Source organism: Oryctolagus cuniculus, chromosome 14, assembly GCF_964237555.1.
Source record: "Oryctolagus cuniculus chromosome 14, mOryCun1.1, whole genome shotgun sequence".
NCBI classification, from domain to species: Eukaryota; Metazoa; Chordata; class Mammalia; order Lagomorpha; family Leporidae; genus Oryctolagus; species Oryctolagus cuniculus.
Genome location: NC_091445.1, coordinates 83221690 through 83242600, shown reverse-complemented (window position 1 = coordinate 83242600; position 20911 = coordinate 83221690). Strand labels below are relative to the sequence as shown.

Here is a 20911-nt window from a genome sequence, read left to right as displayed (position 1 = left end):
CCACTTCTGATCCACCTCCCTGCTAATGCACCTGGGAAAGCAGCAGATGATGGCCCAAATATTTGGACCCATGCACCCACATGGGAAACCCAGATAGAGTCCCTGGCTCCTGGCTCCAGCTTGGCCCAGTCCCAGCTGTTGCAGACATTTGGGGAGTGAATGAGCAGATGGAAGATCTGCAAATGCCTATCAAGTAAATAAATAAAATTTAATAAAATTAATAAGAGATTACAGTGTCCCAAAAGCATAAGAAAAGTTCAAGGAGGAACAAAAAGCCAAAATGACAACAATTTAAAAGATACCATTAGATTCAGCAATAAAGAAATCAGTGGGGTCCAACACCTCCCTCAGATTGAGAACCTGAAATGGATTGCCAAACTTCAAAATACAAAAAAAAAAAAAAAAAAAAAAAAAAAAAGAATATAGGCTGACTCCTCCCAGAAACTTAAGGGAAATAATTACAGATGAAAAGGAATCTAGATAAGAAGAGTAGGTGTGGGGCCCGGCGCTGTGGCTCACTTGGTTAATCCTCTGCCTGCAGCACCGGCATCTCATATGCTCACCAGGTTCTAGTCCCGGTTCTCCTCTTCCAGTCCAGCTCTCTGCTGTGGCCCTGGAAGGCAGTGGAGGATGGCCCAGGTGCTTGGGCCCCTGCACCCACGTGGAAGACCAGGAGGAAGAGTCTGGCTCTTGGCTTCGGATCGGCGGGCGCAGTGCCGGCTGTAGCGGCCATTAGGGGAGTGAACCAACAGAAGGAAGACCTTTCTCTCTGTCTCTCTCTCTCACTATCTATAACTCTACCTGTCAAATAAATAAATAATCTTAAAAGAAAAAAAAAAGAGTACGTTTAAGATAATGGGTTGGGGCTGGCACTGTGGTGTAGCAGGTAAAGCCACCGCCTACAGTGCTAGCATCCCATATGGGCACCAGTTCGAGTTCTGGCTGCTGCACTTCCAATCCAGCTCTCTGCTATGGCCTGGGAAAGCAGTAGAAGATGGTCCAAGTCCTTGGGCCCCTGCAACTGTGTGGGAGACTTGAAAGAAGCTCCTGGCTCTTGGTTTCAGATTGGCACAGCTCTAGCCATTGCAGCCATCTGCGGAGTGAACCAGTGGATAGAAGACTTCTCTCTCTCTGCCTCTGCCTCTCTGTAACTCTGCCAATCAAATAAAGAAATAAATCTTAAAAAAAAAAAAAAAGATGATGGGGTGGGTATCGCACAGCAGGCTAAGTTAACAGTTGAGACAACTGCACCTTATATTGGAGAGACAAGCCCAGTGCTAGCTAGTTCCTCGGTTTTCAATCCAGCTTCCTAATATGCTTGGGAGGTAGAAGATGAGGTCAAGTACTTGAGTTCCTACCCCCATCACATGAGACCTAGAAAGAGTTCCAGGGGTCGGTGCTGCGGTGCAGCAGGTAAAGCCACCACCTGCAGTGCCGGCATCCCATATGGGTGCCAGTTTGAGTCCCAGCTGCTCCACTTCCGATCCAGCTCTCTGCTATGCCCTGGGAAAGCACTAGAAGATGGCCCAAGTCCTTGGGCCCTGCACCCACGTGGGAGACCTGGAAGAAGCTCCTGGCTCCTGGCTTTGGATCGGCGCAGCTCTGGCCATTGTAGCCATCTGGGGAGTGAACCATTGGATGGAAGACCTCTCTCTCTCTCTCTCTGCCTCTCCTTCTCTGTGTAACTCTGACTTTCAAATAAATAAATAAATATTTGGAAAAAACAAAGATGAGATTTGATGACACAAATATTTAAAGAAAGAAAGAAAGAAAGAAAGAAAGAAAGAAAGAAAGAAAGAAAGAAAGAAAGAAAGAAAGAAAGAAAGAAAGAGAAAGAAAGAGAAAGAAAGAAAGAGAAAGAGAAAGAGAGAAAGAGAGAAAGAGAAAGAAAGAGAGAAAGAGAAAGAAAGAGAGAAAGAAAGAGAGAAAGAGAGAGAGAGAAAGAGAGAGAGAAAGAGAGAGAGAAAGAGAGAGAGAAAGAGAGAGAGAAAGAGAGAGAGAGAGAGAGAGAGAGAGAGAGAGAGAGAAAGAGAGAGAGAAAGAGAGAAAGAGAGAGAGAAAGAGAGAAAGAGAGAAAGAGAGAAAGAGAGAAAGAGAGAAAGAGAGAAAGAGAGAAAGAGAGAAAGAGAGAAAGAGAGAAAGAGAGAAAGAGAGAAAGAGAGAAAGAGAGAAAGAGAGAAAGAGAGAAAGAGAGAAAGAGAGAAAGAGAGAAAGAGAGAAAGAGAGAAAGAGAGAAAGAGAGAAAGAAAGAAAGAAAGAAAGAAAGAAAGAAAGAAAGAAAGGGTTCCAAGCTCCTAGCTTCAGCCTGGCCCAGCCCTGGCTGTTGTGGGCATTTGGGGAGTGAACCAGCAGATGGAGGATCTCTCTCCTTATATATGTGTCTTGTCTCTGTCTCTACCTTTGTCATGTTACCTTTCAAATAAATAAGTAAATCTTTAAAAAAAATTTTTTTTAAATGAGAGACAATAAATACATTTTTTTAAACCTCAGGGGGTGGGAGAGACAAGTTTCAAGCGTTGCAATTAAGCCACTGCTTTGGATGTCCATACCCCATATCAGAGTGCCTAGATTTAGCCTTAGCTCCCCCCCATCCAATCCAGCTTCCTGCTTATGTACATCCAGGGAGGCAAATGATGGCTCAATACCAGCCATATACCTGGGAGACCCAGACAGAGTTCCAGGCTGCTGGCTTCATCCTAGTCTAGTCCTGGCTGCTGCAGGTATTTGGGGAGCAAACCAACAGATGAGAGATTCGTGTGTGTGTGTGTGTGTGTGTGTGTGTCTGCCTGCCTTTCAAACAGAAATGAAAATGATTTTTTTTTTTAATTTTATTTGTTTGAAAGGCAGAGTTACAGATAAAGAGAGGAAGAGACAAAGAAAAAGGTCTTCTATCCTCTGGTTCACTCCCCAAATAGTCGCAACAGCCAAAGTTGGGCCGATCTGAAGCCAGGAACTAGAAGCTTCTTCTGGGTCTCCCACATATGTACAGGGGCCAAAGCACTTGGGCCATCTTCTACTGCTTTCTCAGGCCATAGCAGAGAGCTGGATTGGAAGAGGAGTAGCCGGAACTAGAACTGGCGCCCACATGGGGTGCCAGAGCCACAGGCAGAGGCTTAGCCCACTATGCCACAGTGCCGGCCCCATGAAAATTATTTTTTTAAAAAAGAGACAGTGGAGGATGGCCCAAGTGCTTGGGCCCTGCACCCGCATGGGAGACCAGAAGAAGCACCTGGCTCCTGCCTTCAGATCAGCGCAGTGCACCGGCCGCAGCGGCCATTGGAGGGTGAACCAACGGCAAAAAGGAAGACCTTTCTCTCTGTCTCTCTCTCTCTCTCACTGTCCACTCTGCCTGTCAAAAAATTAAAAAAAAAAAAAATGAAAAAAGAGAGAGAGAGAGAGAAAGAGAGACCTAAGTGAACTTAAATCTTGATAAGTTACTGCCAGTTAAAAAAAGAGAAGTAGGGGCCAGCGCTGCTGTGTAGTGGATTCAGCCACTGCCTCTAGCACCAGAATCCCATATGGACGCAAGTTCAAGTCACAGCTACTTCACTTCTGATACAGCTCCCTACTAATGCTCCTGGGAAAGCAGCAGAAGATGGCCCAAGTGCTTGGGCCCCTGCACCCACATGGGAGACCCAGATGAAGCTCTTGGCTCCTGGCTTCAGCTTGGCCAAGGCCTGGCTAAGCCCTGGTCGTTGTGGCCATTTGAGGAGTGAATCCGTGGATGGAAGATCTCTCTCTCTATGCAATTCTCACTTTCAAATAAACAAACATATCGTTTTTAAAATAAAAAAAAAAGAAAGAGAACTAAGAGTTATGAAGTGAACTCTGTTCTCCAAAATTCATACGTTGACACAACTCCCAAATCCTCAGTAAGCAAGGCTTTTTTCAAGAGATGATTAAAATAAAAGGAGGCTTTTGGAGTATAGCTCTGATCCCATTTGAGTGATGTCCTTTTAAAAGAGATACCAGGGGTACAGGTACACGGTGGGACAACCACAGGAAGAGGCAGCAAGAGGGCAGTCATCTGCAAGTCAAGGATGAAAGTTTCAGAGGAAACCAACCCTACGTTACTCTTGACCTTGTACTCCTCATCTCTAGGAAGCTTTAATATAACGAACTCTGGCTGTAACCAGCAAAACACACACACTGAAGTAAGTCAGGGGGCCAGTGCTGTGGCACAGCAGGTTAAGTCACCACTTGTGACACCTTTAGTCCATATCAGAGTGCCTGTTAGAGTTCCAGCTGCTCCACTTCCTATCCAACTTCCTGCTAATAGGCTGGAGAAAGCAACAGAAGATGACCCAACCACTTGGGCCCCTGCCATCCATTTAGGAGACCAAAATGGTGTTCCAGGCTCCAGGCTTCAGCCTGGCCCAGACCTGGCTGTTGCAGCCAACTGGGGAGTAAACCAGATCAAAGATCTCTCTATCTCTCTCTCTGTCTCTCTCTCTCTGTAGCTCTGCCTTCCAGATAAATAAATATTAAATCCTCAAAGAAAGAGAAACAAGTCAGAACCTGGGCTTTGACTCTCCAGACAGGAGAGACCTTTTGCAAGTCACTTACCATTTCTTTTTTTTTTTTTAAAGATTTATTTATTTATTTGAAAGTCAGAGTTACACAGAGAGAGGAGGGAGGGAGAGAGAGAGAGAGAGAGAGAGAGAGAGGTCCTCCATCTGACAGTTCACTCCCCAGTTGGCTGCAATGGCTGGAGCTGAGCTGATCCAAAGCCAGGAGCCAGGAGCCTCCTCTGGGTCTCCCATGTGGGTGCAGGGGCCCAAGGACTTGGACCATCACCCACTGCTTTCCCAGGCCACAGCAGAGAGCTGGATCAGAAGAAGAGCAACCGGGTCTCGAACTGGCGCCCATATGGGATGCCAGTGCTCCAGGCCAGGGCATTAACCCACTGCACCACAGCACCGGCCCCCAGGTCACTTACCATTTCTAAGATGCAGTTTCTTCAACCAGATCAATCAGACTTGAAAAGCAGCAAAAGAGCATCTCAGATTAGAATAAATGATATTATCATTTTTATGCAGGTTTTGTATGACCTCGGTATTCTTCCAACTTTTACTGACCAAACTAACACATCTGAAGCTTTAACAAACGTTACTTGGACAGCTTGTTAAGACGCACATTCTGTTTCAGTTGCTCTTGGGCTGAGCATCTCTGACAAATTCCCAGGTACACCACATTTTGAGTAGCAAGGGTGTAGTACACCAAAACCAGCTTAAGCTCTACAAAGCTTGCAGTTGTGTGCTTCTCTGCAATCAGCCTGGTATTTAAGAAACCAAAGACACTCCGGACTCAACCTGCACTAAACGTGCTTTGCTATTCCCTAAGACACTCTGAAATTAACTGACAGTCCCCATCTGACGCAGAAAGGAATAAATAATATTACCACCAGTAACACTGAATTAGGTGAAGTGAGTTTAAGCACAAACACACTCATGTGCATTTTTACAACACAAAATCCAGCTAGTCAAGCAAATTATATCTTCCCAAAAACATGAGTTTTTTATTTCTAGAAAATTTGTTAAAATCTCCAGCTTATTTTATCTGCTACAAGCCTACAAGGATTATTTGGCATTCTGGTTTGATTCTGAATGTAAATACATTCATACCATCACTAAACCTAAAGATGTTTCTATTAATTGCCAAATAATCTTTACATATTGTTTAGAATCCTGAAATCCTATTGCCATAACCAAATTCATTTGTGGTGAGAATTTTCTCTGGCGTTAGAAGTATAAATAGGGCAGAACCATCCTCCTGCCCTGGGGTGTTATATAGTCCACACCCCTTTGCTGTAACTGAACTGTTCCACTTTCCCTGTGCCAGGTTCCAGCAGGAAAAATTCTACAGTCCTATCACAAACAATGGGGAAAAATCTTCTTTCTGCTTCCACCAAAATCTTTCTCGGTGACCAAAGACAGAGGAAAAGGCATCATACAATGGACGTCTCACGTGACAGCGTCACTCTGCCCTTAAACTGAAGCCTTGGTACTGAGTAGGGAAGTTTGAAATAACGTGAAAATGGAGGAGGGAAATCCTTCTCCAAGTGTGTGTGTGGGGGGGGGATCCATTATGGCTGCAAACTGCTCTTCCCTACTCCCTTCTGAAGAATAACTAAATCTCAACAGCACTACCGCACTATAACTGAGCTTGTTTGAATAGTGCTGGGGTGGTATGTCAATTGCAATCTTGCACCGGTAGGCAATTTACCAGTCCTTACTACTCAGCCAAACCATTCAGAGTAGGAATACTTCCCTCATTCACCTCCATGTCACAAAAGAATCATGGAAAATGACAAATGCATCGGGCCTCAAAAAATAATTATGCTGAATCACAAAGACAACACCCCTATATACAGCTGCAGGGATCGCTAAGCCTCAACATCGGCGGCCATACCTCAGCATGAAAATGTGGAACTCCCATCACTTCCATGACAGACAAGGACGGGTCTAACGTTTAACACTTTCACGGTACTGCTACTAGCAGAAAGGTGTGTTCAATGACAACATACGGAGGTTGCAGGCTAGAGATGATCACATTCCCTCAAACTGCACCACCTATCCCCAAGGGCAAATGCACCACCCTGGCTTGAAACCGCAGCCACAATAGGTACCCTCGGCTTGGCTAGGCTGGGCACGCAGTCCCTGCCACCTGCACCCTGATTCCTCCGCGACCATGCTTCCCGCGCCCCGGCCAACCCCGCAAGCCCCGGCTCCCAGGGCTTCCCAGGAGTATGCAGAGCCAAGGCTGCAGGCCGGCCTCGCCTCGCCGCTGCTCTTCCTTGTCTCCTGATAGCCCCACGTTCCTCCCTCGCCTCTCGCGTCTCGGCTGCACAGCCCACTCCTCCCTGCGACCCACGCGCGCTCTGCGGCTCCCAGGCCGGGGCCTCACCGTTTGGTTCGGTCCGGAATGACAGCCGTCCCGCTCCCACTTCCCAACACAGAGTGGCGTCAGTTGCTCCCGCGCCCCACGTTGCCAGTCCACACGCTGCCGCCTACTGATGCCGAAATCGGCTTCTAGGAACGCGCCATCTTCAGCGTCGCGGCTGCAAACGACACGGGCGCCCGAATACTACGTCACAGACATCCAGCGCGCACGCGGCAGGGACCAGGAGAAGGCCATAGGCGAACGGCGGGAAGGGGCGGGAGAGAGGGGGAGGAGCTTCCTCTTTGAACGCAAAGGCGCCGGCTGGCGAAATCCGCTGTGTGCGCACGCGCACTGTCTCGAGCGGGGCTCCTGACGACCGCGAGCAGTAACCATGGAAACCATAGGCCCGCCTTGCCCTACTCCCGGGAAAATCAATTGTCTCCTGTCTGACTGAAGCTTAAATGAGAACCGTTTTCGTCTCCTGTTGTGGATATCAACTCTTTGTTGAACGAGTTTGCCACACTGAGCATTATTAAAACAATGTTATTCCCATAGGTCAAGCCTACCCTCAAACATTAGGTCCCTTAACTCGCTGAACCCTCTCTCCAGAGCAGTAACGAGGGCGAAGGATTTAAAACCTCTGGGGCACCTGCGTCCTCTGTCTGCAGTGCCTGGATCTGAGTCCCGCCTCCACTCCCCGCTAACGTGCGGGGAATTGTAAGGTGGTGGCCCAAGGACCTCAGTCCTTGCCTCTAGAGGGGAGACCCAGGTGGAACTCCAGCCTCCTGACTTGCAGGCGTGTGGAGAGAGACCCACCACTTTTGGAAACAAATAAATGCCAAAATGCTAACAGGGTTTCTCAGTAGTTGGACGGCTTTGTGGCCATGCCTTTTTTTTTTTTTCTCAACTGTATATTCTGATCTTATTGAGAGAGAGTACTTCTCAAAATTTAAGTGTGCATAAAATAACATCTGGACCTCATTAAATTACAGGGCCTGGGATGCCTTTGATCTGAGGTGAGAACAAGGCTACTGCATTTTTCATGGCTTTACAAGAGATGCCAATGCTGTCAACCTATAGGCGGCTACCAAGGCTGTGTTACCAAAAACTCAGTCCTTGCCCCCAGTGCCAAATCAAAATAATGAGGACAAGATCTGAGGGCAAAAGGAAGAGGAAGTTTAATCTGTCCATAGATGAGGGGCTAGCAGACCTCTGGATCGAAAGAATTGCCCTCCAGAATGAAGGCATTTTGGGGTTTTAAAGAGGCTACAAGGAAGGAGGAGCTGGTCTGGTTAAATCTTGAAGGATCCACGAGTCTGGTGCCAGGCCCAAGGCATGTACATTCCTTCTTTGTTTCGTCTTTGAGGGCCACAGGTGGTGAGATTAGACCTCACCTGACCATGTGCTGAGATAAGAATTGAGGCAGTGTGCACCTTAGGGTGAGGGCGAGCGGGAAGCCAGCAGTCCAGCCCTGGAGCATCAACAAGATGCTCTGCACGCATTGCCTGTGTGACGTCACCTGGTTAATATGATGGCCAGGTAGGCTTCAATCAGCCTGGGGGCTACACGCGGGCAGCAGTCACTCTGCACTGGACTTGGATTTCCATGCCCAGGCCTGGAATTTCCCCTAAACAAAACCCCTCACGAAAATACTGGCTACCAAAGTGTTAGCTTTTGGAAAAGCAAATGACCTCATGGGTCTTGTAATTAGAATCTTGAACGGCGGACCACAGCACTCCCTCAATTCAGTGAGTTAAGCTAAGGAAGATTGGAGAGGAGCCTGGGACCTGATGGTATCTAGCATCTGTATTCAAGGCACTGTTTGGGAGCTCAGTTTCACTTTCTGCATTTCTAATGAGATTCCAAGAGGTGCCAACTGTGGGGAGCAATCCGGACTAGACTAAGTTGCTCGAATTAGGACTTATTCTATGCATCTGCTCTCCCACAATATGGCGCTGGGAGAGAAGTAAACAGCTTCCGCACAGCTGCCTCCAGTTCAACTGATGGACTGTAGGACTTGCTCCTGATTGGAGAGCAGCGTGCTCGGCGTGTGGGCGGCCGAGTTGGGATTGGCGGAGGAGGACCATAAAGGAGGAGAGAAACGGCATGCACGAGGAACATCTATGGGGAACATCTAGCTGAAGGAACACCCGTGCAGCCCCCAGAGAGCCGGCCGGCGGTGTGCCGCTCCCCTGCGGAAGTGGGGAATGCGGCCAGGGGGAACTGCCCTTCCACGGAGGTGGAAGGGATAGTAGCCAACCCGGGAAGAACCAGCAGCAAACCCGGGGAGGGCCGAGCAGACGAAAGAACAGCGCAGGGTCCTGTGTTGCTCCTCCACGAAGAGGGGGAGCGACACCAACACAGTTGGTTTTTTTTTTTTTAAGATTTATTTATTTATTTGGAAATCAGAGTACCAGAGAGAGGCAGAGAGAGCAAGAGACAGAGACAGAAACAGAGAAAGAAAGAGGGAGATCTTCCATTCACTGATTCACTCCCCCAACTGACCACAGGGCTGAAGTGCTGATCTGAAGTCAGGAGCCAGGAGCTTCTTCTGGGTCTCCCACATGGATGCAGGGGTCCAAGGACTTGGGCCATCTTCCACTGCTTTCCCAGACCATAGCAGAGAACTGGATCGGAAATGGAGCAGCCAGGACTCTGATCGGCGCCTGTATGGGATGCTGGCACGGCAGGAGGTGGCTTTACCCACTATGCCACAGCACCAGCCACAAACACTGCTTTTCTATAGATGAGGATACTAACAGCAAGCCTAGTAGGACTGTTTAATAAAGCAATTACCTAATTCAAAATAAAATAAATAGTTTAGTAGTACAGTTGATCTTCTCTTTTTGGGATAATGAACACTTTGAGGAAAATGTAAGAAAATTTGTAACTTAGGAAAATGCCCATAAGTTCATGCAAATTTCACCTGTGACACTAGGATCCCAAGTTAAGATGCTTCAGCCATCATGAATGTAAAATCTAGTTTGCATACTTTGGGCAAAACCAATATGAACAGCTGGACAGATAATCTCATAGCACAGTGTTTCATCACTGTATTCCTGCATTCTCAGGTTTGGGGAGAAAAGGGAAATATTTAAAGTAAATTATCGTTGGGTCTATTCAGGATACATCCAAAATCTTAATATAAATTCAGCACTTTCCCTCGCATGTCATTGAGAACCGTAAAGGGAAAGCAGAAAGTTGATGAAGCAAAGCATTGGCTTCCTCACCCCTCCCTCCCAAGTCGGAATAAACTTCAAGAAAACAAATTAGCATGATAGCAATGTTACTTGTTTGCCTCAATAATTATATTACTATAACCTCTACTAAATATTTCTATGTGTCAGCTACTGATGTAAGTGTTTTATGAGCCTGGCATTGAGCTTTTAAATATTTATTTATTTATTCATGCTTTCACTCATCCATTCATTTATTTGAAAGAGATACAGACAGAAAGAAAAGCCATCACTGTTTCACTCCCCAAATTCCCACAAACAGCTGGAGAACTGAAGCCAGATATCCCGCATGGGTAGTATGAACCCAGTTACGTGAGCCATCCCTGCTGCCTCTCAGGGCACACTTTAGTAGGAAGCTGGGGCCAGATATCAAACTCAGGCACTCTGAAATGGGACGTGAGTGTCTTGTCATCTTAACTACTAGGCCAAACATGTACCCCAACCTTGATAACTTGTATATAATGTGTTGGTTCTCATCCCTATCCTGTATGGAGAATATTCTGCCTTACTTTAAACATTAGAATATAATGCTTACAGGAATTGAGTCATTTATCTAAAGACAAATTCTTTTTTATAATTTTTATTTATTATTATTTGAAAGGCAGAGACAGACATACTGATAGAAATTTTCAGTCTGTTGGTTCACTACCTAAAGTCAGGCCAAATCAAAGCCAGGAGTCCAGAGCCCAGTCCAAGTGGCAGGGACTTAAGTATTTGACACAACACCTGCTCCCTCCCAGGGCACACATTAGCAAGAAACTGGGTTAGACAAGAAGTCAGGGGAGGGGGCCAGTGCCATGGCTCACTTGGTTAATCCTCCACCTGCAGCACCGGCATCCCATATGGGTGCCAGGTTCTAGTCCCGGTTGCTCCTCTTCCAGTCCAGCTCTCTGCTGTGGCCTGGGAGGGCAGTGGAGGATGGCCCAAGTGTGTGGGCCCCTGCACCCACATGGGAGACCAGGAAGAGGCTCCTGGCTCCTGGCTCCTGGCTTTGGATCGGTGCAGTTCCGGCCGTAGCGGCCATTTCGGGGTGAACCAACGGAAGGAGGACCTTTCTCTCTGTCTCTCTCTCACTATCTAACTCTGCCTGTCTAATAAAAAGAAGAAGAAGAAGAAGAAGAAGAAGAAGAAGAAGAAGAAGAAGAAGAAGAAGAAGAAGAAGAAGAAGTCGTCAGGGGAGGACTGAACCCAGACACTCCATTAAGATACACAGACAGCCCAAGCAGTATCTTAAACCGCCGTGTCATGCGCCTCCCCCGAGTCAAATTCTTAAGTGGGAGAGCACAGACTGAAATTTAGATGCAGTACTTGCTTTGTGGTATGCAAAATGAAGATGGCCACATTCTAATTCCCAAAACCTGTGACTATGTTCCTTTACATGGAAAATGGGATTTTGCCAGTGTGATTAATTTCAATGAGATTTTTATATAGAAAGTTATACTGGGCTATCCTATGGTCTAATACAATCATTAGTGTCTTCAGAAGAGGGAGGCAGGAATATCAGAGAGAAGAAAATATGACCTTGGAAGTGCAGGTCAGAGCAGTCCAGGGTCATGAGTCAAGGAGCACAGGTAGGTTACAGGGTTGGCGAGGTCAAGGAAACACATTCTTATAGCCTCTGAAAGAAATTCAACTACACAGATTATTTTATGTCTCTAACCTCCAGAACCCTAAGATAATAAATTTGAGATGCTTTTAAACCACTGGCTTGTGATAATTTGTTAGAACAACAATCAAAAAACTGATACCTGGGCCAGTGCTGTGGCGTAGCAGGTGAAGCCGCCACCTGTAGTGCCAGCATCCCATATGGGTGCAAGTTTGAGACCTGGCTGCTCCGCTTCCAATCCAGTTCTTTGCTAATAGCCTGGGAAAGCAGTGGAAGATGGCCCAAGTCCTTGCACCTCTGCACCCATGTGGGAGACCCAGAAAAAGCTCCTGGCTCCTGGCTTCAGCCCAGTACAGCCCTGGCCATTGCAGCCATTTGGGGAGTGAACCTGCTGGTGGCAGATATCTCTCTCTCTCTTTCTCTCTTTCTCTCTCTTGCCTTTTCAAATACTAAATAATTATTTTTAAAAATAAAACAAAATAAAGTATTGATACCTGCTCCAGAGTCATAGGCCTTCCAACTTTCATTCATTACTGTAACTTGTATAGAACTGGGACGTGGGTAATTCTTTATACTGATATTTCTCATTAGATGTGTATAACTGAACTCACAAGATGTTTACAACATCCTCAATTAGGAAAATAAGTCAGAAATATTTTGATCTGCTCTTGGTGATATAAATCATAACAAGTTCATTTTTGTCCATCATTTAAAACCCTTGAAACAATATAAATGTCTCTCAGTGAGGATTGATTGTAAAAATTATGGCATGTTCATACAAAGGAATACTATCTACCTGTTAAAAATGGTGTTAGAGGGGCAGCATTGGTAGCAGGTGAGTCATGAGTTGGGATGTCCCCATCCCATATCAGAGCACGTGGGTCTGAGTGCCAGCTCTGCTCCTGATTCTGGCTTTCGGATAATGTGCACCTTGGGAGGCAGCAGGTGGACTCTCTAGTACTTGGGTTCCTACCACTCATGTAGGAGACCTCCTAGCTTTGGCTTGGTCCAGTCCTGGCTGTTGCAGGTATTGGAAGAGTGAACAAGTGAATGGAAGATTTCTCTCACTCTGTTTCTCTCTACATTTCAAATAAATATTTAAAAAAAAAAAAAAGATTACCTTTGGGGCCGGCACTGTGGCACAGTGGGTTAACGCCCTGGCCTGAAGTGCCAGCAACCCATATGGGTGCCAGTTCTAGTCTTGGCTGTTCTTCTTCCAATCGAGCTCTCTGATGTGGCCAGAGAAAGCAGTAGAAGATGGCCCAAGTCCTTGGGCCCCTGCACTCACGTGGGAGACCCGGAAGAAGCTCCTGGCTCCTGGCTTCAGATCGCAGCTCTGGCTGTTGCTGCCAATTAGGGAGTGAACCATCCAATGGAAAACCTTTCTCTCTCTGTCTCTACCTCTCTCTGTAACCCTGTCTTTCAAATAAATAAATCTTTAAAAAAAGATTAACTTTTACTATCAAATATAAGGTGAGATGGCTTTTTTTTTTCATTTTCTGCTGATGTGAATGGAAATTGAGGGGCTAGCATTGTGGTATAGCCAGTAAAACTGCCACCTGTGATGCCAGCATCCCATATGGGTATCAGTTTAAGTCCTGGCTGCTTCACTTCTGATCTAGCTCCCTGCTAATGTGCCTGAGAAAGCAGTGGAGGATTGTCCAAGTGCTTGGGTCCCTGCAATTATGTGAGAGATGGCCGAAGCTCCAGGCTCCTGGCTTCACCCTGCCCCAGTGCTGGCCATTCCAACCACGTGGGGAGCAGACCAGCAGAGAGAAGATCGATCTCTCTCTATTTCACTCTCTCTATAGGAATCTTTTGAATAAATAAAGCTTAAAAAAAAGAAAGAATGAAAATGGATTCAACTGTTTTAGAAACTATTTTGTCAATGTTCATACAGCTTAAATAATTCCATTTTTGGAAATCTGTAGCAGGAAAATGATCAAAAGTATAGAAAAAAATTTTCACATATACATTTAAATGTACATAGCTCTCTTTTTTTTCTATAACAACAACAGTGTTGGAATGACTTAGTAAACTCTCATGCACCTACGAAATGAAATCTACAGCAGATTTCAATATTATCAAGAGTGTGTAATAATGAGAAAAGGCGCATTTTATCTTACTGTATTTTACAGGAAAAGAGAGTAAATTTTATGTGTCATGTGAACTCTATACAAAAACATATGTTAAAACAGTAAGAGAAATCAGTGTATATCAAAATGTTTACAGAAGTAGCCCAGCATCATGAGAATGTAGGTTAATTTTCATCCTTTTTTACTTTCTATATTTCCAGGATTTTTACAAGTGAAGGTTTTCTTTGATTTTCTTACTTTGTTTTCAATATGACTGCCCTATCTTCAGTGCACAGGAAACCCACAGAGGAAGAAAAATAAAATTATATTTACTTATTCCATTTCTGCCAAAGTAATCAATGATTTGACTTCATACTGTAGAGTACACTGACTTTTTTTTTTTTTTTTTAAGCAGAGTTACAGAGAGAGAGGGAGAGACAGATCTTCCGACATCTGGTTCTCTCCCCAGTGGCCACAATGGTGGGGACTGGGCCAGGTTGAAGCCAGGATCTGGAACTCCATCTGGGTCTCCCATGTGGGTGTCAGGGTCTCAAGCACTTGGGCCGTTTTCTGCTGCTTTCCCAGGTGCATTAGCAGGGAGCTGGATGGGAAGTGGAACAGCTGGGACTCGAGCTGGTGCTCCTATAGAATGCTGGCATCACGGAAGCTTGTTATGTCACCATGCTGGACTGAATCTTAGAAAACTGCCATAATACAGTAAACTTTATCTGAATGGTACTTACAAAGACTCAGCAATTATCTTTTTCCTTCCCTGCTCATGGACCAAGGAGAGGGGTACTTGACCAAGATGCCAAGAGCTGGACGTGGAAACCCTAAGAGCCCCAGGAAGCAGGCTGGTGTTCTGCACTGACATTCGCACCAGCTTCCCCTCCATTCGTGTGACCTACTTCCTTAAAGACCTTGAGAAACACCTCCGGTCTCTGTGAGAACTGTGTCCTGAAATGTAGAACAGGTAATTATACTTGCCCTAACAATTTCACAGGGTTTCACTGAAAATCAAAGGGTGTAGAAAACACTTTGAAAATTATGCAATACAAAAATATATTATTTAAGAATGCATTATAAAACACCCTACCAAAGCCCTCAGTTTCTCCATTTTCCAGTGGGGCTGATAGTGTTTAAGTCCCTGCTGTTTAGGACATGGTAGCACATGCACAGAGGGAACCCAGAACAGAAAACCAAACTGGCCATATGCAGAAGGAAATACAGCCAGGGAACCCAAGAAACCTGACAGGTATTATTTTATAGTGCTAAAATAAATAAATGGGAGGTCATGCAACTGATACTGCTCCAGGATCCTGGGTTCCTACATAAGCAAACCAAAATCCAATTGGGTGTAAACATAGAATGAAATTTAACCTATCAGAAATTTTGAACGAACGACTAACTGGGGGCTTTCCAGTGGAATGATCAAAATAAAGCTATGAGCACTTCAGTCAATCAAATATTTCCCTTGTCAGGCTTCCACAGTCAGCCCACAAAAGCCTTCCTCTGGTGCCCCCTCAGAGGAGCTCCAAACTGCCAGCAGCTTCAAGCTGCTCGAGTCTTGAACCAATGTCTGCTCAAACTCTTTATGACTTTAATGTGCCTTATCTTTTATTTATTTTATTTATTTATTTATTTTTTTTTTTTTGACAGGCAGAGTGGACAGTGAGAGAGAGAGACAGAGAGAAAGGTCTTCCTTTGCCGTTGGTTCACCCTCCAATGGCCGCCGCTGCAGCCGGCGCACCGCGCTGATCCTGGCAGGAGCCAGGAGCCAGGTGCTTTTCCTGGTCTCCCATGGGGTGCAGGGCCCAAGCACCTGGGCCATCCTCCACTGCACTCCCTGGCCATAGCAGAGAGCTGGCCTGGAAGAGGGGCAACCGGGACAGAATCCGGCGCCCCAACCGGGACTAGAACCCGGTGTGCCGGCGCCGCAAGGTGGAGGATTAGGCTATTGAGCCACGGCGCCGGCTCTATCTTTTATTTATTTTAGATTTATTTATTTTAAAGAGTTACTCAGAGAGAGAAGGAGAGGCAGGGAGAGGCAGAGAGAAGAGAGAGAGAGAAAGAGGGAGAGAGAGGTCTTTCATCCGAAGCCAGGAGCCAGGAGCTTCTTCTGGGTCTTCCATGTGGGTGCAGAGGTCCAAGGACTTGGGCCATCTTCTACTGCTATCCCAGGCCACAGCAGAGAGCTGGATCATAAGTGGAGCAGTCGGGACCCGAACTGGTGCCCATATGGGATGCTGGCACTGCAGGTGGCGGCCTAACCCACTATGCCACAGCGCCAGCCCCCTTTGCTTATCTTTTAACAATGGTAATGAATGAACACAAAAGCTTTGGAGAGCTATCAGTTACGATTCAACATTCATTGACAATTCTTCAGGCTCAGAGCTATGGTTTTTATCAGGCTTGATGCTGTAGGAATGGCACTCCTCATAGAAGTATTAAGAGGCAGTCTGACTATGGTCACAGCTGGAACCTGCTGCAGGTGGGAGGGAGAGAGACCAGACAGTTTAGATACACACATGATGCCTCCAGTCCCTTGCCATGTGATGTGCTTCATCTTCTAAGGGTTGGCCAGCAAGGAGGAGATCACCAGATGCAGGCCCTCAAACCTCCAGAACTATAAGCAAAATAAACCTTTTTTTATTTTTTAAGATTTATTTATTTATGTGAAAGACAGAGTTACAGGGAGATGCAGAGAAAGAGAAAGGTCTTCCATCCGCTGGTTCACTCCCCAATTGGCTGCAACAGCTGGAGCTTCGCTGATCTGAAGCCAGGAGTCAGGAGCTTCTTCTGGGTTTCCCACGTGGGTTCAGGGGCCCAAGGACTTGAACCATCTTCTACTACTTTCCCAGGCCATAGCAGAGAGCTAGATTGGAAGTGGAGCAGCTGGGATGCGAACTGGCACCCATATGGGATGCCAGCACTTCAGGCCAGGGTGTTAACCCGCTGCACCACAGCGCCGGCCCCCGATCAAGAAAATTAGAACATTTATATTAGAGTCTTGACCTTGGAGGTAAAGGTATATTATTTTGTAAGTCACATTTGGTCACTTTTGTGTTAACATTTAGAAACATGGTGGAAATGAAGTCCCTAGACTCTTAGACCTTTTCCTTTGTAAGGCAGCTCTTCATTTCAGCACTGGGTGTGGATATCGTCACAACAATGTCTCACTGTTTTAAGGTTCTTTGATATTCATTAGGCCTCAATTTTATTTTTTTTTTAAATTAATTTGAGAGGCAGAGTAACAGAGATAGCCAGGCTCCCATCTGCTAGTTTACTCCCCAAATGTCTGCAGCAGTCAGGGCCAGGCCAGGTTGAAGCAGGAGTCCAGAACTCAATCTGTGTCTCCCATGTGGGTGGTAGGAATGCACTTACTTGGGTCACTGCCTTGTTGGGTCCTCATTAGCAGGACTGGATGCAAGCGCTGGAGCTGGGAAAATCAAACCTAGCTCTGCAAAGTGGGACACTGATGTTTTAAATACTAAACCCAACACCTGCCCTAATTTGCTTGTTTTGTCTAGCTGAATTACAGCCTTTTTTTTTTTCAAAGAAACACTTATGATTTCACTATTATTGAATATAATATACATTAAAAGTATAAAATTCAAACATTCCTTTTTTTAAAGATTTATTATGTATTTGAAATCAGAATTATACAGAGAAGGAGAAGCAGAGAGAGAGAGAGAGAGAAAGAGAGGGCTTCCATCCGTTCATTCACTCCCCAGATGGCTGCAACGGCCGGAGCTGTGCTGATCCGAAGCCAGGAGCTTCTTCCAGGTCTCCCATGCTGGTGCAGGGGCCCAAGGACTTGGGCCATCTTCTTCTGCTTTCTCAGGTCATAGCACAGAAGAATTGGAAGAGAAGCAGCTGGGACTTGAACTGGCGCCCATATGGGATGCCGGCGCCTCAGGCCAGGGCTTTAACCCTCTGTGCCACAGCTCCGGCCCCATAAATGAGCCTCTTTTACTACAGAAAATACAACTATAATTTCTTTTCAAGACACAATATATTTTATCAACAAAACTCATTTATTGACAATGAGTTAATTGTATGCACTGAAATAGAAAAGTAATATATTTCTTTAAAGATTTATTTATTATTTGAAAGGCAGAGTTACAGAGAGGCAGAGGTAGAGAGAGAGAGAGAGAGGTCTTCCATCTGCTGGTTCCCTCCCCAAATGGCTGCAAAGGCCAGAGCTGCACCGATCCGAAGCCAGGAACTTCTTTTGAGTCTCCCACAAGGGTTCAGGGGCCCAAAGACTTGGGCCATCCTCTACTGCTTTCCCAGACCAAACAGAGAGTTGGATCGGAAGTGGAGCAGTCGGGACTGAAACTGGCGCCCGTATAGGATGCCGGCACTGCAGGTGGCAGCTTTACCCACTACGCTACAGCGCCAGCCTCAAAAAATAATATTTTTAAAAGGCTTAGTTTATTTATTTATTTATTTGTAAGGCAGAGTGACAGAGAGTGAGACAGAGGTCTTCCATCTGCTGGTTCACTCCTCAAATGGCCACAATGGCCAGGGCTGGGCTGGGCCAAAACCAGGAGGCAAGACCTCCATCAGAATCTCCCACATGGGTGGCAGGGGCCCAAGTATGTGGGTCATCTTCTGCTGCTTTCCCAGGTGGGTTAGCAGAGAGCTGGATCAGAAGTGCAGCAGCCAGGTCTCAAACTGGCACTTGATATGGGATGCTGGCATTGCAACCTGTATCTCAACACATTGCGCCACAACACCCACCTCTGAAAAATAATTATTTTTAAGAAACAAAGGATATAAACATAAAGAAGTCTGAAATTATTTCTTTAATTACAGAAGTAACTATGACCACAAAGAATTCAAATATATTCTGACACAAATTTCCAATGCTTATTTCTTTAATGCAATTCATGTCCCAGCATCACACAATTTTCTAAGACAAATTTTTAATTTCTGGAATCTTGCCTTGATACTAACAAAAATGATGAAATGTGGCCAGCACGATCGTTTGAATGTTGACTGTCCTCCAGGAGCACACATGAAAAAGGCTTGGTCCCAGTGGTGGCACTGTTAGTAGGCGATGAAATCTTTAGAAGGTGGGGCCCGGGAACACATTCCTAGTTCACTGGGGTCAAGCCTTCAGGAGACGGTTGTAATAAAAATTAGGAGTTGGGCCCACCCACTCTTTTTCTTCGGGGCTTGAGCTGTGACCATTCGCTCCAGTACATGCTCCCACCACCATTACCACACAGCAAACCAACGGCTCACTTGATCTTGGACTTCAATCTCCAACACTGTGAGTCAAATAAACCTTGGCTCTTCACGAAGTTTCTTGCCTTGGGTATTTCATTGCAGTGATGCACAGCTGACTATATGGCCAGAACAATAAGAGATTTCAATTCTCAGAACAATTTCCCTCCCTTCTTCTCTCGGTGCTATGCGAACCACTGAGCCAGCTGTATCGTTTTAGTGCAGACACGAGTGTTGGGGAGAGAACTTAGTGCTCGTCTACCCTTCTGGAACCTTTGGCTAGATCTACGAAGTCAATCAACATAAGAGATCAATAGGAGAAAGGCACTGAAGTTTTATTAACTTTTAAAGGTACATGGGGAGTGAAGACCTGAGAAATGGCCAAAGCAGAAAGCTTTAAGCCTCTAGACAAGGGAATTTGTGAAGTGACGAGACAGAGCGGTTTGGACTGGGGCAGTAAGTTGTGAAGTCACCAGGAGAGTTATTTACTTTTCCTATTTCCCCGCAGCTCTACCACATTCCTTCTTCTTCCTTCAACATCCTTTTAGCTTGGAATGTCAGTGCTGCTCCTCTGCATTCTCAATCTCTTCAGCTAATTTTTGTCTGTCCTTTGAAGACTGAGCTCAGACAGGACATTTTGCAAATGGTCCCGAATCTCCTCAAATACCAGCCACAGGGCTGCGGTCCTAGTTCTCCGTAAGCCCCAGGACTTGCCAACACAGACCTCCTTCAAGCTGTAGCTACACGATTTTGAGTAAGGTATTACACGGTTCGTTCTTCCGCTTCCTCATCGTTAAGACGGTTGCCATGATGCGACGGCAACGTGGTAAATGAGATCATCTACGGGTAAACCAGCACCTGGCACTAGCACACCTACTCCACAAACAGCACTGCTATGGTTGGCATCCTCTCCCTCGCTCCTTCCCTCCCTGCCTCATCCCCTCCAGGAAGTTCTTTAAAAAGATGGTCTCAAGTCCATCCTTTTACTCCTAACATCTGACACACAGCCTGCAACCTGTAGACCCCAGAATCGCCGACTATTAATGAGATAGGTAACTTTTCCAGAATCACTGCAAAGAAAGGAGGGTCTAAACCCAAGGTTTGGGACGGTACACAATGGTTCAGCGAAGACTCAGCTTTCACAACGACTGCGAGAGACTGTTGCCACAACGACACAGAAGACACACGGGAAAAGCAAAATCGGAGCGCCAGGGCGCCGCCAGCAGACCGCACGCCGTACTCGGGAGCTCCCAGCGGGCGCGGCCCATCGCGGCCCCCAGCGCTCGCCCAGCACCAGTTTCAGCGCTGTGGGATTAGGGAGCGCCCTTGCTCAGAGGACTGAGCACGCAGCTGGAGCTCAGTGCAGGTTTAGAGAACGAACGATGAGGCACCACAGGAGGCGGAGCAGCCGGCAGGCCTAGTGAACCCAGACGCTGTCCCGTCTCCCCGTTCACTTTGCACGGCGCAAAATAATGGCAACGTGCGACCCCAGGGGAGCAAGCTCGGCCTCCCCAGACCTGGGCTTCCTGCCCCGCAATCTGTGCGCAAACAGCAGAGGGATACGTGAAAGATTCCTTCTTCGGGTCTTGGTGATTCCCAAACCCGGCGTGATAACAGAATCTAGCTACACTGCACCAAGAGCACACTAACGCCTTATTACAACCTCGGCTCGGAAGCGGGAGAGAAGCCACGCCCCCGACTCTAACCATCCAATCCAAGCTGCCAGACTCAGTAGCGCGGTGTCTTCTGGGACTCGTAGGCTCCTGAGCTTAGGAGCTGCCAGACTCAGTAGCGCGGTGTCTTCTGGGACTCGTAGGCGCCCGAGTTTGGGCCTTCCTCCGGATGCTGACTACAATTCCCGGAGGCCACTGGGCTCC

The 20911-nt window shown here is 46.5% G+C and overlaps 1 protein-coding gene across 3 annotated transcripts in view; it reads right to left on the bottom strand.

The window, feature by feature from the left end:
• Positions 1–7097, bottom strand: part of IPO11 (importin 11) — a 217450-nt gene extending 210353 nt beyond the window's left edge. For 2 of the 3 annotated variants that reach the window (XM_070056753.1, XM_051853724.2), the window contains exon 1: positions 6907–7093. The gene's annotated coding sequence lies outside the window, so the exon portion shown is untranslated. Of the gene's footprint in view, positions 1–6906 lie in introns of all 3 variants that reach the window. The other variant, XM_051853725.2, reaches the window with a different exon arrangement.
• Positions 7098–20911: the final 13814 nt, after the last annotated feature.